Raw genomic sequence first — 17,111 nt, forward strand, 5'->3', positions numbered from 1 at the left:
ATGCAGGTACAGCTGGCAATTAGGAAGGCAAATGGCATGTAGGCCTTTATTGCAAGGGGATTGGAGTATAAGATTAAGGAAGTCTTACTACAATTGTACAGGACTTTGGTGAGACCTCACCTGGAGTACTACATACAGTTTTGGCTTCCTTATCTAAGGAAGGATATACTTACTTTAGAGGCGGTGCAACGGAGGTTCACTAGATTGATTCCTGGGATGAGAGGGTTGTCCTATGAGGAGAGATTGAGTAGAATGGGCCTATACTCTGAAGTTTAGAAGAATGAGAGGTGATCTCATTGAAACATATAAGATTGTGAGGGGGCTTGACAGGGTAGATGCTGAGAGATTTCCCTTGGTTGGAGACTCTCGAACTAGAGGATAAGGGGTTGGTCATTTAAGACTGAGATGAGGAGGTATTTCTTGGCTCAGAGGGTTGTGAATCTTTGGAATTCTCTACCCCAGAGGGCTGTGGATCCTGAGTCATTGAATATATTCAAGGCTGAGATAGATAGATTTTTGGACTCTAGGGGAATCAAGGGATATGGGGATCGGACAGGAAAGTGGAGTTGAGGTTGAAGATCAGCCATGATCTGATTGAATGGTGGAGCAGGCTCGAGGGGCCATATGGCCTACTCTTGCTCCTATTTCTTATGTTCTTAGTGAGGTTGGGGGGGGGGGGGTTGCTAGGTGACTGGTTCCTAAGAGACCACTACACAGACCTTCCCACATCAGGTTCCTCACGGCAGATTGAGGAGATGGTTCTTGTAGCTCCACACAGTCCTCAGCCCAGGGCAAACAGCTTAGGAGAGATATTGATGGGATCAGGTAGCTATATAGGAATTGTTAGATGAAAAAAAAACAAGGTCCACCTAGTTCATCCTCTACCATCCTGGTAGTCACTTGATATAATGATAATGGAGTTGTTGACTAATCACAGTAATCATTATCAATTAGTCTACAACAGACCCAGGCACGAGGCGAAGAAAACCTCAGCGGTGGAGAGCTTTGGAAACCATGGGGTAAATTTTTAATATACCTGCAGGAACGCAGCTGGGGGGGGAGGGGGAGTGAATACACGCGTGGGAAACCCAGAAAATTTTGTGTGCATTGACTAGAGCAATCACGACTCAATTGAAGGCCCTTAATGTGACTTCCGAGAATCGCGTCTCCAAGCTGCACAGCGGGCATACTGGGCACCTGAATGACATGCTGGAAGCTGAGTATTTACAGGGACATTGCAACCATGGATTTTGAGGGAGAAAGGAGGAATTTAAAGACACGGAGCAACAAAGGAGATGCTGCCTGACTTGCTGAGTATTTCCAGCATTTTCTCTTTTTACCCCAGCAAATCAGCTGCGCATTGATGGAGTGATAGCCCTTTCGGTTAATGAACAGTCCTGGCTCATGTGCAGGTTCTCGGTTTGCTACGTATGTGCAGTCAATTGTGCCCTGTACCCGTGGGAAGCCAGCCAAAGAGTCCACTGCCCTTTCAGTTTGGCTGAAGTCGTCACAGGGGAAATTGATGTAGTGGAATGCCCTGGCAAACAACACTTCCATGACCTGTTGTATACACTAATGTGCAGACGACTGAGAGACCCTGGAGATGTCACCGGTGGCGGCCTGGAAGCATCCGGAGGCGAAGAAATTGAGGGCATTAGTGACTTTAACTGCGACGGGCAATGCATGGCCACCAAGCCCCGGGAGCAGCTCTGCATGAAGGAACGTGCAGATGTCTGCGACCACCTGACGACTCAATCTGCGCCTGCATAGACACTGCTCCTCAGAGAGATCCAGGAAGCTCAGCCTCTGCCTGTTCACGCTCTCATGTGGGTATTGCCTCCTGCGGCCTTGGCCCCTCAATTGGCCCCCTCTCTGATCTTCTGCAGGATCTTGTGGAGCTGCAACTCCCAGAACTGCATGCTGTGCTTCCATGGATGGTGATTTGCCTCCTCCTTAGATGTACTGTTGAATCGATCCATTGTGTCCCCATCATGATGTTGTCAGTTTGAGGGGGTCCAAAATGTAGGTAAATTGTGTGAGCACAAGAATCCTGAGTGTGAACCAAGAAATCTCAGTCTGAACACAAAGAAGTCCCGGCCAAAGGCTTGTCTGAGAGAACTGATTGCCCAGCTGCGAAAACTCACCTTTTATTCAGATGTGTCAATCACTGGTTTAAAGGTTCAAATGAGGGCCGGCTGCAACTTGCCTCTGTTTCCAGGTGTGTTTCAGTGGCTAAATTAAAAAACAGGACCTCAAGGGTTATAATCTCTGGATTATTACCCAAACCACAAGCAAATTGATGTAGCGCTAAGCAAATTAGGGAGGTGAACACTTGGCTGATGGAGTGATGTGAGAAAGAGGGATTCCATTTCGTGGGACACTAGCACCAGTACTGGGACAGAAAGGAACTGTACCATTGTGACAGGCTCCACCTGAACTGGGATGGGACCAGGGTCCTAGCGAAATGGATAAATAGGGCAGTTACAAGGACTTTAAACTAGTAAATGGGGAGGCTCAGGTGGAAAAGGTAGTTATGTATAATAATTCTAAAACAAACAGAAAGGAAGAGAGTAGAATGATAGTCAGAAATTATGCTTCAGGTACTACAAGTAGAGGGAAAATTAAAACATGTAAAGTAATTAAATCAGGAGAGAGAAATAAGAAATGTGTGAGAAAAACAACATTAGAGCAGAAGAACAGGTTAGGGTGTGTTGCATTCTTTATACAAACACATGGAGTATAAGGAACAAAGTGAATGAATTGCAGGCGCAAATTCAACTTAGAAGGTACGATATGGTAGCCATTACTGAGACATGGCTGCAAGACATTCAGGACTGGAATATACCAGGTTATAAGATCTACAGGAAGGATAGGGAAACTGGTAGAGGGGGAGGAGTAGCCTTAGTGATTAAGGATGAAATTACTTCAATGATGAGAGAGGATATAACGAGAGGTAAGCAGGCAGTGGAGACTTATGGGTAGAATTAAGAAATAAAAAAGGATTTAAGACTGTAGGGGACTTGTGCATAGGCCCCTGGTAGCAGCTCTGAAGTGACAGAATATATAAATGCAGAGATTAGACAAGCATGTAGCAAAGGCAGAGTGGTTTTAATGGGGGATCTTAACTTTCGTGTAGATTGAGATAAGCAGACAAGCTCATGCTAGAAAGCTAGAGAATTTCTTGAGTGTGTTCAAGACAGCTTTCTGCAACAATATGTCCTAGAACCAACAAGGGGGCAGGCCATATTAGATTTAACAATGAGTAATGAGCCATATTTAGTTAACAGCCTAACAATGCGAGAACATTTATCTTATAGCGATCATAATATGATTGAGTTCAATGTTGTGTTTGAAAGGGAGAAACCCGTATAAGCTACTAAGATTCTAAATTTAGGTAAGACCGACTTCAATGGGAGAGTCAGAGACTGTCCACAGTAAACTGGGTAAATCTGTTAATGGGTAAAACGACAGAAAATCTGTGGGAGGTGTTCAACAAAGAATTTAACATGATACAGAAACAGGGGCAAGAGCTCTACTTGCCAAAACAAAAGCCGTGGATGACAAAAGAGGTCAGGGACAACATAAAACTAAAAGAAAAAGCATACAAAAATGCAAAAACTAGCACTGATCCTGGCGACTGGGAAAGATGCAAAGAACAACAAAGGGTGACAAAACAGATAGTAAGAGCTACAAAACGGGAGTATGAAAAGAAACTAGCGAGGGATATCAAAATCAACACAAAAATTTTTTTACAATTATTTTAGGAAAAAGAGGGTGGTGAAGAGCAATGTGGGCCCCTTAAAAACTGTTAATGGTGACATTGTAAATGAAAATAAGGAAAAGGCAGACATGTTAGATTATTACTTTGCATCAGTGATTACAGTAAAGGAAGAGGATGCTGGACATCCCAAGGAAACTAATTTTGAATCCGGGATGGGGACTCACCATAATCAATATAAGCAAATTAACAGTAATGAAGAAAATAATGGCACTAAAGAGTGACAAATCCTCAGGACCAGATGGTTTCCATCTCAGGGATTTAAAGGAAGTAGGTGAGAACATTGCAGAAGCCCTAATTATAATCTTCCAAAGTTCTCTCAATTCAAGAACCGTTCCTCTAGATTGGAAAATTGCACATGTCACTCTGCTATTTAAGAAAGGTCAGAGAGGGAAACCAGGGAATTATAGACCAGTTAGCCTAACATCTGTTGTTGGGAAATTACTGGAGTCTATAATTAAGGATAGAGTGACTGAACACCTTGAAAATTTTCAGCTGATCAGAATGAGCCAGCATGGATTTGTAAAGGGTAGATCATGCCTGACGAACCTGATTGAATTTTTTGAAGAGGTGTCTAAAGTAGTGGACAGGGGAATGTCTATGGATGTTGTCTATATGGACTTCCAGAAGGCATTCAACGAAGTCCCTCATAAGAAACTGTTAGCTAAAGTTGAAACTCATGGAATTGAGGGCAAATTATTGACCTGATTAGGAAATTGGCTGAGCGCAGGAGACAGAGAGTAGGGATAACGGGCAGGTACTCAAATTGGCAGGTTGTGACTAGAGGTGTCCCACAGGGCCCTCAACTATTCACTGTACTTATTAAGGATTTAGATGAAGGGTTAGAGAGCCACATATCCAAGTTTGCCAATGACACAAAGATTCGCAGCATTGTAAGCAGTGTGGATGGAAGCATAAAATTACAGAGATATATTAATAGATTAAATGAATGGGCAAAACTGTGGCAAATGGATTTCAATGCAGACAAGTGTGAGGTCATCCACTTTGGACTTAAAAAGGATAGATCAGAGTACTTTCTAAATGGTGAAAAGTTCAAAAGAGGCAGTGCAGCGTAAATTTACTAGAATGATACCTGGACTCCAAGGGTTAAATTACAAGGCGAGGTTACATAAACTAGGGTTGTATTCCCTGGAATTTAGAAGATTAAGGGGTGATTTGATTGAAGTTTTCAAGATATTAAGGGGAACTGATAGGGTAGATAGAGAGAAACTATTTCCGTTGGCTGGGGAATCTAGGACTGGGGGACATAGCCTAAAAATTAGAGCCAGGACTTTCAGGAGTGAAGTTAGGAAACACTTCTACATGCAAAGGGTGGTAGAAGTTTGGAACGCTCTTCCGCAAACAGCAGTTGATGCTAGCTCATTTGTTAATTTTACATCTGAGATTGATGGATTTTTGTTAACCAAAGGTATCAAGGTATATGGGGCAAAGGCGGGTATATGGTGTTAAGTCACAGATCAGCCATAATCTCATTGAATGGCGAAACTGGCTCGAGGGGCTAAATGGCCTACTCCACGGGAGACATGTTCAGGAGAAGTTAAAATGGTTTGTTTAAGTCAATACACAAAATGTTAACTGCTTTAAGTACTTTAAATATCTTCCCGCCGGCTTTAAGTGCCAGTGGGACTTCCAGATGTCAGAAGCACGCTCGCACCCAAAGTAGGCCCTTTGGAGCCAGGATGCAGTCCCGCTCTGAAAATGGAGGATTTTTACTACCCACCCGTCCCCAACTCACCCGTTCTTGGGGGTTAAAATTTATCCCCATAGGTCATCTGTTCCTCCCAAGCATGCTGCACTTACCACATGTCATGTCTCAAAAGTAAAAAGCAAAGTTAGACAGGTTGCACACTCATTTATAGATATGGAGCTGTGCTCATATAATATTTAAGAGTGACATAAAGAGAAGAAAGGACTTTCATTTATATAGCACTTTTCACCACCTCAGGATGTCCTGAAGCGCTTTTTAGCCAAAGAAGTACTTTTGAAATGTCATAGGAACAGGAGTAGGCCATTCAGCCCCTCGAGCCTGTTCCGCCATTCAATTAGATCATGGCTGATCTGTATCTAAACTCCATCTACCTGCCTTAGTTCTGTAACCATTAATACCCTTGCCTAACAAAAATCTATCAATCCCACTTTTGAAATTTTCAATTGACCTAGCCTCAACAGCTTTTTGGGGGAGAGAATTCCAGATTTCCACTACCCCTTGTGCAAAGAAGTACTTTCTGACATTACCCCTGAATGGCCTAGCTCTAATTTTAAAGTTATGCCCCCTTGTTCTGGACTCTCCCAACAGAAGAAATAGTTTCTTCCTATCTACTCTATCAAATCCTTTAATCATCTTAAACACTTCAATTAGATCGCCCCTTAATCTTCTATATTCAAGGGAATACAAGCCTAATCTATGCAACCTGTCCTTATAATTTAACTCTATTTGTCCCAGTATCTGGTGAATCTGTATTGCACCCCTTCCACGGCCAGGTATCCTTCGTGAGGTGCGGTGCCCAGAACTGAATGCAGTACTCGAGATGGGGTCTAACCAGAGTTGTGTGCAGCGGTAACACAACTTCCACCTCTTTGTATTCCAGCCTTCTTAAGATAAAGGCGAACATTCAATGAGCATTTTTAATTCTTTTTTTAACCTGTCCACTAGCTTTTCATGATTTGTGTACTTGGACCCCTAAATTTCTCTGCTCATCCTAGCATCTCACCATTTAGAAAATACACCGATCTATCTTTCTTAGATCCAAAGTGTATGACCTCACACTTTCCCCCATTGAACTCTATCTGCCACAGTTTTGCCCAATCACTTAATCTATCAATGTCCCTTTGCAACTTGCTTCTCCCATCTATATTATTTACTGTGCCACCTAACTTAGTGTCATCAGCAAACTTAGATATACGTCTCTCTATTCCTTCATCCAAGTCATTTATAAATATAGTGAAAAGCTGTGACTCCAGTACAGATCCCTGGGGGACACCATTAGTCACATTCTGCCAATTGGAATACATACCCATTATCCCTACACTCTGTATCTTACCTTCTAACCAATTCCCTATCCATGTCAATAGGTTGCCTCCAATTCCATGCGCTCTCATTTTTGTTAACAGTCTCTTACGTGGAACCTTATTGAATGCCTTCTGGAAATCTATATAAATAACATCCATAGACACTCCCTTATCTACCATGTCAGTTACCTCCTCAAAAAATTCAAATATGTTGCTTAGACATGACTTACCCATTACAAATCCACGCTGGTTCTCTCTGATCAGTTCATATTTGTCCAAATGCCCAGTCACTCTGTCCCTAATAACAGATTCTAGTAACTTCCCCACAACTGATTAATTTGCCTATAATTTCCTAGCTTACCTCTCTTACCCTTCTTAAATAGTGGAGTGACATTGGCAATTTTCCAATCCAATTCCTGAATCGAGAGAATTTTGGAATATTGTGACTAAAACATCAACAATTTCCTCACCTACTTCTTTTAATACACTGGGGTGGAAACCATTGGTTCCTAGAGATTTGTCTATCTTTAATAGCAATAGTTTCTTAGTTTCTCCATCACCATGTTTTTACTTATATTGAACCTAGTTAGTTCATCCCCTTGATTTATTTTTATTTTTCCTTATATTTCTGGTATTTTATCCCCATCCTCTTCTGAATACCGATACAAAGTAGCCATTTAGTAAGTGTGCCAATTCCTGATTTCCAATTACAGTATCACCTGCATCTGTCATTAAGGAGCCCACAATACTCTTAGCCACCCTCTTTCTCTTAATATATTTGTAAAAACCTTCAGTGTTGTCCCTCGCAAGCTTTTTCTCGTATTCCCTTTTTGCGGCTCTGACCACTTTCCACATAGTCACTGTTGTAATGTAGGAAACGCAGCAGCCAATTTACACACAGCAACCAAATAATCTGTTTTAATGATGTTGGTTGAGTGATAAATGTTAGTCAGGACACCAGAACTCCCCTGGTTTTCTTCACATAATACCATGGGATCTTTTATATCCTCTTAAGAGGGCAGACAGGGCCTTCGTTTAACACCTCATATGAAAGACAGCACCTCCAACAATGCAGCACCCTCCCCCACCTAATACTCTACTGTAGTGTCAGCCTGGATTACGCGCTCAAGTCTCTGAAGGGGGGCTTGAACCCTTAGACCTGCTGCCTCGGAGGTAAGAGTGCTACCAACTGAGCCAAGCTAACATTTACTGATTGATGACCTATTACGAAGGACTAGATAGCCAGCAGCAAGAGCCATGCAAAACTGGCCCTTTATATGTTTTTATTTAAATGTGCAGTTTGGCCTAGGCACTGCAATGTTTAAAATTGAACCCATGACTACTGTATTTGTTTAAAATCCCTTTCTCCTAGCTTGAGAGCTTACAGACAAAACTAAATATTCACCTTTGTCTGGAAGCATTTTTTAAATTATTCGTTCATGGGATGTGGGCGTCGCTGGCGAGGCCAGCGTTTATTGCCCATCCCTAATTGCCCTTGAGAAGGTGGTGTTGAGCCACCTTCTTGAACTGCTGCGGTCCATGTGGTGAAGGTCCTCCCTTCATAGCATATACACAAACTTGTTTCTGTTAATTGCTTTCTGTTGTCTTTGCAAGGAGGAGGCAAATGTATAATCCCTGTCCAGAGTATAGATACCAGCTTCAGGGAAAAGACCAAGGGCACGATTTTTACCTGCAGCCGGGAAGAGTGCAGGGGGGTGGGGGATGATTTTCAGCCACGAAACACAGAAGTAAAATTGGTGGGTCGAAGTATGCATTCATGACCTAATTGAATGATTACAATTTTACTTCCAGGTTTCCTGCGCGACAGCCAGATTGACAGGCTGGCTGCCTGTCAGGTGGGAAAGCAGCCGGGGTGCAGATGCCGGGTAAGTCTGACATCGCGGCAAGGGGTCGGTCATCCAGGGGATGGGAGGGGAGGAGTCGGACATCTCGGGGGCTGGAGAGATTGGGAGCTGGAGAGATCGGAGGAGGAAGGGAGACATCAGAGGTGGACTGGAGACATTGGAGGAGTGGTGGAGACATCGGGAGGGGGGTCGGACATCAGGAAGTTCTTGGACATTGGGGGGGGATCTCGGACAATGGGGGAGGGGGGGTCGACGGATCGCAGGGGTGTCTCGGACGTCGGGGGGGTCGACCGATCGCTGGGGTCCCTTCACAGCAGGTAAGTTTGTTGGGCTTGGAGGAAACATTCCTGCTCCTCCTGGCTCATAAGCAGTGCAATAAAGACACTTACCTGATGAGCCGCCCCTTCTCGCCTCTTCTTACTTGGCGAGATTCGTAAGCCCTGGGAAAGCTGTCCTGGAGGCGTTAAATTTAAAGCTTAGTTAAATCATTTAAAAATTGCTACTTAACATCTCTTAACGATGTTAATTGCTCCGCCAGCACTAATTGGGGACACGACCTCAGCCAGTGCGTTCCTCGCACGCATCCAAAACGCACCCACGTTAAACCCAGCAGTGGGCATGTTGGAGCCAGGTTGTGGTCGCGACCCAAGAAACTACTATTTTCACCTCCCACCCAACTCCAATGTTCTTGAGGGTTAAAATTCCCCCCCAAGCCTCCGTTTATATTAATTACTTGAGGGAGAGCTCCCTCAAGACCAAATTGGTTTGATTAATTGCTTGGATGCTGATCGCACGTTCTCTTTGAGAAAGAAATGCAGCCATTACCGATAGGGGCTGTCTGATCAAGGAGTATCCTGCTAGGAAAGCCAGCAGTGTAACAAGTTCACAATTACGACATGAAAGGCTTTCTTGGCATAAAAGTTTTGGAGTGCTGGTCTTCTTTAGTTCACTTGGAAATTCCAGTCGAGGTCACTGCAGCAAGGAGGGATTTCATGGCACCTACAGCCTATGTTCTGCTCATCTGAAGCACTAGAAATATGGGGGGTTAAATTGGGCTGCTTAGCGCTCATTTTTTAGGCGCTACGCAGCCACCTAAGGTTTTTAAATGGGGTCCAAAGTATGAGTGCACACTTCTGACGGGAAATGCGCAGGACACCATTTTGGTAAAGGGGTTTGCGCGCGTGCTCCTAACGATCGCTAGCAGCATGCAGAGCAGGTAGATCATGACGCAAATCAGTGTGCAACGCTGATTTGAAGCCAGTGCTGCCATTTTGGAACTCCACACTCCAATCTTAACCTCACACAACTGAATACGATGTTAAACGGCCTAAAGGACACCTCCACCAGCGCTATTTAAAGGGAAGTACTTACAAATTAATTGCTGGAATGCTTATTCTGGCTGCTGGTGCAATTGTACGTGTTTTTGGAGGTTTCCTATACTTAGCTAAAGTTTCAGTACTCTACAGGGAGTGGTCTGGCTGGTCTTGCAGTCCTTTTTGTGTCATTTAAAATATTGTGCTGAAAGAAGTTGCTTCCAAACAAGGGCTTCCTCTGGGAATTGAACATCACTGAGAGAATGAAGAAAGGCCACGCAGAGCAGGAGAAGAGGGAGGAGGAGGAGGAGGAGGAGGAGCAGGGCACTCAGCAAGAGGCCATACCCACAGAGGGTGTTCGGGAGCAATTCTCTTACCTCAACTTCAGCGAGGACCAGTGCATCAGATGTCTTCGGTTCACAAAAGAGGTCGTGACTGAAAGCTGTCAACTGCTGCAGCCACAACTACAGCCTCAAAGCAGGGCAAGGACAGCATTGCCTGTGGCTGTCAAGGTGACCGTGGCTCTTAATTTTTATGTCGCTGGCACTTTTCAGGCTGCTGCTGGAGTTATAAGCAACATCTCGCAGTTTGCAGTGCACTGCTGTATAAGGGAGGTCACTGAGGCTCTCTAAACAATGAGAAACACATTCATCTCATTCTCTCTTGCCAGAGACAAGCAGTAGGAGTGAGCACGAGGGTTCGCATTACAGGCTTCCCTATGGTGCAGGGTACCATTGACCACACGCACATTGCCTTGCATTCTTCACATCTGAACTTGGCCATATTCATCAACAGAAACGGATTCCACTCCCTCAATGTGCAACTGGTGTGCGACCACAGACAGCGCATCATGCAGGTGAACGCCCGCTATCCTGGCAGCAGTTATGATTCCTTCATTCTGCGGCAGTCCTCTGTCCCACCTGTATTTGAACCACCATGGCAAGTCAAAGGCTGGCTACTGGGCGACAAGGGTTATCCCCTCATGACATGGCTCATGACTCCGGTCAGGAACTCTGCACACCTGCACTGCAGGCCTACAATGAGAGCCATTCTGCCCCAAGGAACATTATAGAGCAGACCATCAGCGTCCTCAAGCAAGGCTTCCGCCACCTGGTCTGCTCTGGAGGAGTCCTGCAGTACTCAACTGAACGGGTATCAAGATATGTGATAGTATGCTGCACAAGTTGGTCATTATGAGAGAACAACCCTTGCCATCACCTATCAGACGAGAACCTGAGGAGGAGGAGGAAGAAGTGCTAGAGGAAGTGGAGGAAGAGGAAAGGAGGCTACAACGTAGACAGTCCCTTTCTGCCAGGGCTCTACATGATCAGATTATTCAAGAGAGAGACCAGTAACCTCAACTACACCTCCCCATTTACGGACAGTCCCACACTCCTTGCTTTTTTTCTTTCTCTGACTTCACATCGTCCTCTTTCTGACAACACTTATTGGTTCCTCCCTCAGTTCACTGCAGAAATAAAAACCACTACAAAATGCAAAATCAAATCTAAATTTATCAATTCAATCATTAAATAATGCATACAAAATAAAATGAATTACCCTTGTGCATTCCCTTAGTGCCTGTCTTTCATGTGCCTTAACCTTTCCTACTACTCCTACGAAGTGCTTCCCTAGTGGCTGCAGCATGGGAGGTGGAAGGCTGCTAAAGATGACCTTGGAAGACGACTTTGAGCAGCTCTGGGCCTAGAGGGCCCCACTTCAGACTGCACCATCTTGGTCTGGACTGAAGTAGTCTTGGCTGGCTGGCTGACAGGCAATAGCAAGGGCACTGGCGGAGTGGCAGGGGTGGGAGCAAGAATGCTGTCATCCTGAGAAAGGACAGCAGGTTCATCTTCCATGGAGCCACTGCCACTCTCCTGGGGCGGCGTCTCAGCAAGCCTGGTGATCTGTTGGAGAACAGATTGCTGGACTGCTGTGATGCCCTGGAAACCCCTTTCAACCGTGGTATCCAGAGCCACGATAGCAGCAGCCTGAGCTTCCAAGGCAGCAGTCAGAGCTTCGATGGGAGCTTTTTGTGCTGCAATGGAAGCTGTGACATCGGTCATTAGATGCTGCATCATGGTGGATTCCACCAGTGTGCTGATGGAGGTGACCCCGTTCCATGTTGGGCTCCAAGCTCTGCACAAAGCCCTGTGCCAAGTTGGAGGTGGACTCCTCCATGCTGCTTGACATTGTGCGCAGGCTTTCCCAGTACACCAAGCATTTGGTTGTGTAGACATATCAGCCTTCTTCTATAGCCTGGGCCATCAAAGTCCTCATCTGACTCCACTACAGCAGAACTAGTGAACGAGTTCGCCTCCCAGTGAGTTGACACCAATGGTATCCTTTCCCACCTCCCTGACTCCTGTGCAATTGTGCTCATCGTGCAGATCCTTCCTCTATCCTAGCCTCTAAAGTATGCGCAGTGTCAGTCTCTGAGCTGGTAGCTGCAGGTATAAGATCGAGTGACAGTGTCTCTTCATCATCATTGTCTTCTTCCTCTTCCTCCTCTGAGTGGGAAGATTCTAGTTCTGGGTATCTGAAATAAAAAAGGGTCAAGGGTTGGATTGTGGTGAAGGGAGACAAGAAAGTTAGAAGTGCGTGCTTACACCATGTGCAGCATGTGAGTCAGAAAAGATTGTGGGATGAGGGACAAGTGGGAAGAGAGAAGGAGGATTAGGTATTCAGAGACCCTCATCATCAATCCCTCCAGTGCTGCCAGTGGCCACGGCCTCAGCGATACCCATTCCCATGATCGCCAGCACTGTCTTCTCCATGGAGGTTAAAACGTGCAGGCACACTAGTCCTCCTCCAATTTTTTGCTGCTGACTCCTGTTATGCGCCACCTGCTCCTGCAAGAAAGAGTGAGCGTCCTGCAATATATTTGGGTGATGTGGCTGTCATAGTTGTATAGCTGCCAGTGTGTGGGAGCTGTGAGTTGTGGGTGTGAGACTTGCAAAAGTGCTAAGTGTGTGAGGGTGAGGTAAATTATATGAATTGAAGGGTTGAGTACTGATTGATAGAGATTGTTGGTAGGTGGGTGATGGGGGTGTAGTGAATTGAGCGGTGGATTATGCTAGTGGTATAGTTGGTAGGATGTGCCATTTGAAAATTGAACGCATTCACCTTGGCAACTCGTGAGAGATCATCAAACATCTTCCTGCACAGCATCCATGTTCTTGGAGCTATGCTCCTGGCATTGACCCCCACCGTTACTTCCTCCCACTGCCTCCTGAGCATATGTCTCGAGGGCCTCCTGCCCCCCAGAGCATACAGGATTTCCCAAGAAGAGGTGGAGAGAAGGACCTCCAGTGCATTATCAGAAAACCTTGGTGCACTCTCTCTCTCTCAACCATTCCTCAAAGTGTCACAGCACAGATTCAGTTTTCAAACGACTCCCACCACGTATTGCAGCCACAGTGCACCTCCCTTTAAGAGGTGCAGGTTGCCTTTGAGTAGCGCTAGCCACTTGCGATATTGGGCCCTCTGCTGTTGCGTGCAGCAGCCAGCTTGAATTTAACGTGTTGCCTGCAACACAATGAACGGGCGCGGGTTATCGCGATCCCCATGCCCGTTTTCAGGGGTTATCTGATTTAATCCCCCAGTATACTGAAACGGTTGAATCCACTGCGGAAATTGAAATGTCGCATTAATATTTCTATCTGGTGATTTAACTTGCATGTACGTTTCCTTTTAATAAACAATGAGTAATTCTAATATGAGCTACACGGTATGTCATTGTGGTGTTTATCCACTTACCCGTGAGACCAGTTGGTATACATTGGCATTCTGTGTTATTTCTGGTCTATAATCCAATGGTGTAAAGCAGGGATGTACAACCATTGTGGTTGAGAGGCACGTGTGGCCTGGCAATCCGTCTCTCGAAACCCATGCATCTCATTCTTATTGCCGTTTATATTTCTTTCTCATTGGTTTGTTCTGTTTGAATTCTGTGGGCCTGTGGATTTGGAAAGGGCGAGTAATACTGTTGCCTCATTGGTTGATAAATCCTAAATCAGAACCCCAAGATCTGTTCGTATCCTGAACTTGAGATATTTGCACATTAATGAGAACTAAGAGCTGAACTATGTATGTGGCCCCTTAGGCCATGGAACGGGCCTAAGTGGCCCAAGCAGATAAAAGTTGGACACCCTGGTATTAAAGATTATTCACCCTGCAGTGTGCTATCCTATATACATCGATAATAACAACAACATGCATTTATAAAACACTTTTATTGAAGAAAAACATCCCAAGGCGCTTCATGGAGGTGTAATCAGACAAAAATGGACACCAAGCCAAAGAAGAGGTGACCAAAACCTTTGTCAAAGGGGTGGGTTTTAAGTAGCGTCTTAAAGGAGGAGAGGGAGGTAGAGGGGTTTAGGGAGGGAATTTCAGAGCACAGGCCTAGAAGGTTGAAGACACGGTCACCAATGGTGGGGCAAAAGGAGATAGTTGTGCACAAAAGGCCTGAGTCAGAGGAGTAAACAGTTTGGAGGGGGCATTGTAGGGGTGGAGAAGGTTACTGGGAGAGCAAGGGGCAAGACCATAGAGTGGATTTAAACATAAGGATGAGAATTTCAAATTGGAGGCACTGGGGAGTAGGAGCAAATGTAGATCAGTGAGCACAGGGGTAATGGGTGAGTGCAATGGTGCGGGATAGGATACAGGCAGCAGTGATTTGGGTGATCTGAAGTTTACAGAGGGTGGAGAATGGGAGGCCGGCCAGGAGAGCATTGGAATAGTCGAGTCTGACAAATGCATGAATGAGGGTTTCGGCAGCAGAGGGGCGATGTTACAGAGGTAGAAATAGTTGATCTTTGTGTTGGAGAGGATATGAGGTTGGAAGCTCAGCTCAGGGTCAAATAGGATGCCAAGGTTGCAAACAGTCTGGTTCATCCTGAGATGGTAGCCAGGGAGAGGTGATGGAATCAGTAACAAGGTAGCAGAGTTTGTGGCAGGGGTCAAAGACAATGGCTTCAGTCTTCCCAATGTTTAATTAAAGGAAATTACAGCAAATAGGAACAAAGGAACATAGGAACAGGAGTAGGCCATTCAGCCCCTCGTGCCTGCTCCGCCATTTGATAAGATCATGGCTGATCTGTGATCTAACTCCATATACCTGCCTTTGGCCCATATCCCTTAATACCTTTGGTTGCCAAAAAGCTATCTATCTCAGATTTAAATTTAGCAATTGAGCTAGTATCAATTGCCATTTGCGGAAGAGAGTTCCAAACTTCTACCACCCTTTGTGTGTAGAAATGTTTTCTAATCTCGCTCCTGAAAGGTCTGGCTCTAATTTTTAGACTGTGCCCCCTACTCCTAGAATCCCCAACCAGCGGAAATAGTTTCTCTCTATCCACCCTATCTGTTCCCCTTAATATCTTATAAACTTCGATCAGATCATCCTTAACCTTCGAAACTCTAGAGAATACAACCCCAATTTGTGTAATCTCTCCTCGTCACTTAACCCTTGAAGTCCGGGTATCATTCTAGTAAACCTACGCTGCACTCCCTCCAAGGCCAATATGTCCTTCCGAAGGTGCGGTGCCCAGAACTGCTCACAGTACTCCAGGTGCGGTCTAACCAGGGTTTTGTATAGCTGCAGCGTAATTTCTGCCCCCCTTGTACTCTAGTCCTCTAGATATAAAGACCAGCATTCCATTAGTTTTATTGATTATTTTCTGCACCTGTTCATGATACTTCAATGATCTATGTACCTGTACCCCTAAGTCCCTTTGGACATCCACTGTTTTTAACTTTTTACCATTTAGAAAGTACCTTGTTCTATCCTTTTTTGATCTGAAGTGGATGACCTCACATTTGTCTACATTGAATTCCATTTGCCATAGTTTTGCCCATTCACCTAATCTATCAATATCGCTTTGTAATTTTATGTTTTCATCTACACTGCTTACAATGCCACCAATCTTTGTGTCATCGGCAAACTTAGATGTGAGACTTTCTATGCCTTCATCTAAGTCGTTAATAAATATTGTGAATAATTGAGGCCCCAAGACAGATCCCTGCGGGACTCCACTAGTCACATCCTGCCAATGTGAGTACCTACCCATTATCCCTACTCTCTGTCGCCTTTCACTCAGCCAACTTCCTAACCAAGTCCGTACTTTTCCCTCGATTCCATGGGCTTCTAACTTAGCGAACAGTCTCTTATATGGGACCTTATCAAATGCCTTCTGAAAGTCCATATAAATAACATCCATTGACATTCCCATGTCCACTACTTTAGTCACCTCTTCAAAAAATTCAATCAGGTTTGTCAGGCACGACCTACCTTTCACAAATCCATGCTGGCTCTCTCTGATTAACTGAAAATTCTCGAGGTGTTCAGTCACCCTATCTTTAATTATAGACTCCAGCATTTTCCCCACAACAGATGTTAGGCTAACTGGTCTATAATTCCCCGATTTCCCTCTCTCTCCTTTCTTAAAAAGCGGAGTGACATGTGCAATTTTCCAATCTAGATGGACAGTTCCTGAATCTAGAGAACTTTGAAAGATTATAGTTAGGGCATCTGCAATGTGCTCACCTACTTCCTTTAAAACCCTGGGATGGAAACCATCTGGTCCTGGGGATTTGTCACTCTTTAGTGCAATTATTTTCTTCATTACTGTTGCTTTACCTATGTTAATTTTATCGAGTCCCTGTCCCCGATTCAATATTAGTTTTCTTGGGATTTCCGGCATGCTATCCTCTTTTTCTACTGTAAATACTGACGCAAAGTAATTGTTCAACATGTCTGCCATTTCCCCATTGTCAATGACAGTATCCCCACTTTCAGTTATTGAGGGGCCAACACTGCTCCTGACCACCCTCTTTTTCCTAATGTAACTATAAAAGTTCTTCGTATTGGTTTTGATATCCCTTGCAAGTTTCTTTTTATACTCTCTTTTTGTAGCTCTTACTATCTGTTTTGTGACCCTTTGTTGATCTTTGTATCTTTCCCATTCGCCAGGATCTGTGCCATTTTGTATGCACTTTCCTTATGTCTTATACTGTCCCTTACCTCTTTAGTTGTCCATGGCTGGTTTTTTTTGGCAAGTAGAGTTCTTGCCCTGGATGTTGAACAAGCGATCTGACAACAAAAAGGTGGAGAGGACAAGA

Source organism: Heptranchias perlo, chromosome 4 (genome assembly GCF_035084215.1).
Source record: "Heptranchias perlo isolate sHepPer1 chromosome 4, sHepPer1.hap1, whole genome shotgun sequence".
NCBI classification, from domain to species: domain Eukaryota; kingdom Metazoa; phylum Chordata; class Chondrichthyes; order Hexanchiformes; family Hexanchidae; genus Heptranchias; species Heptranchias perlo.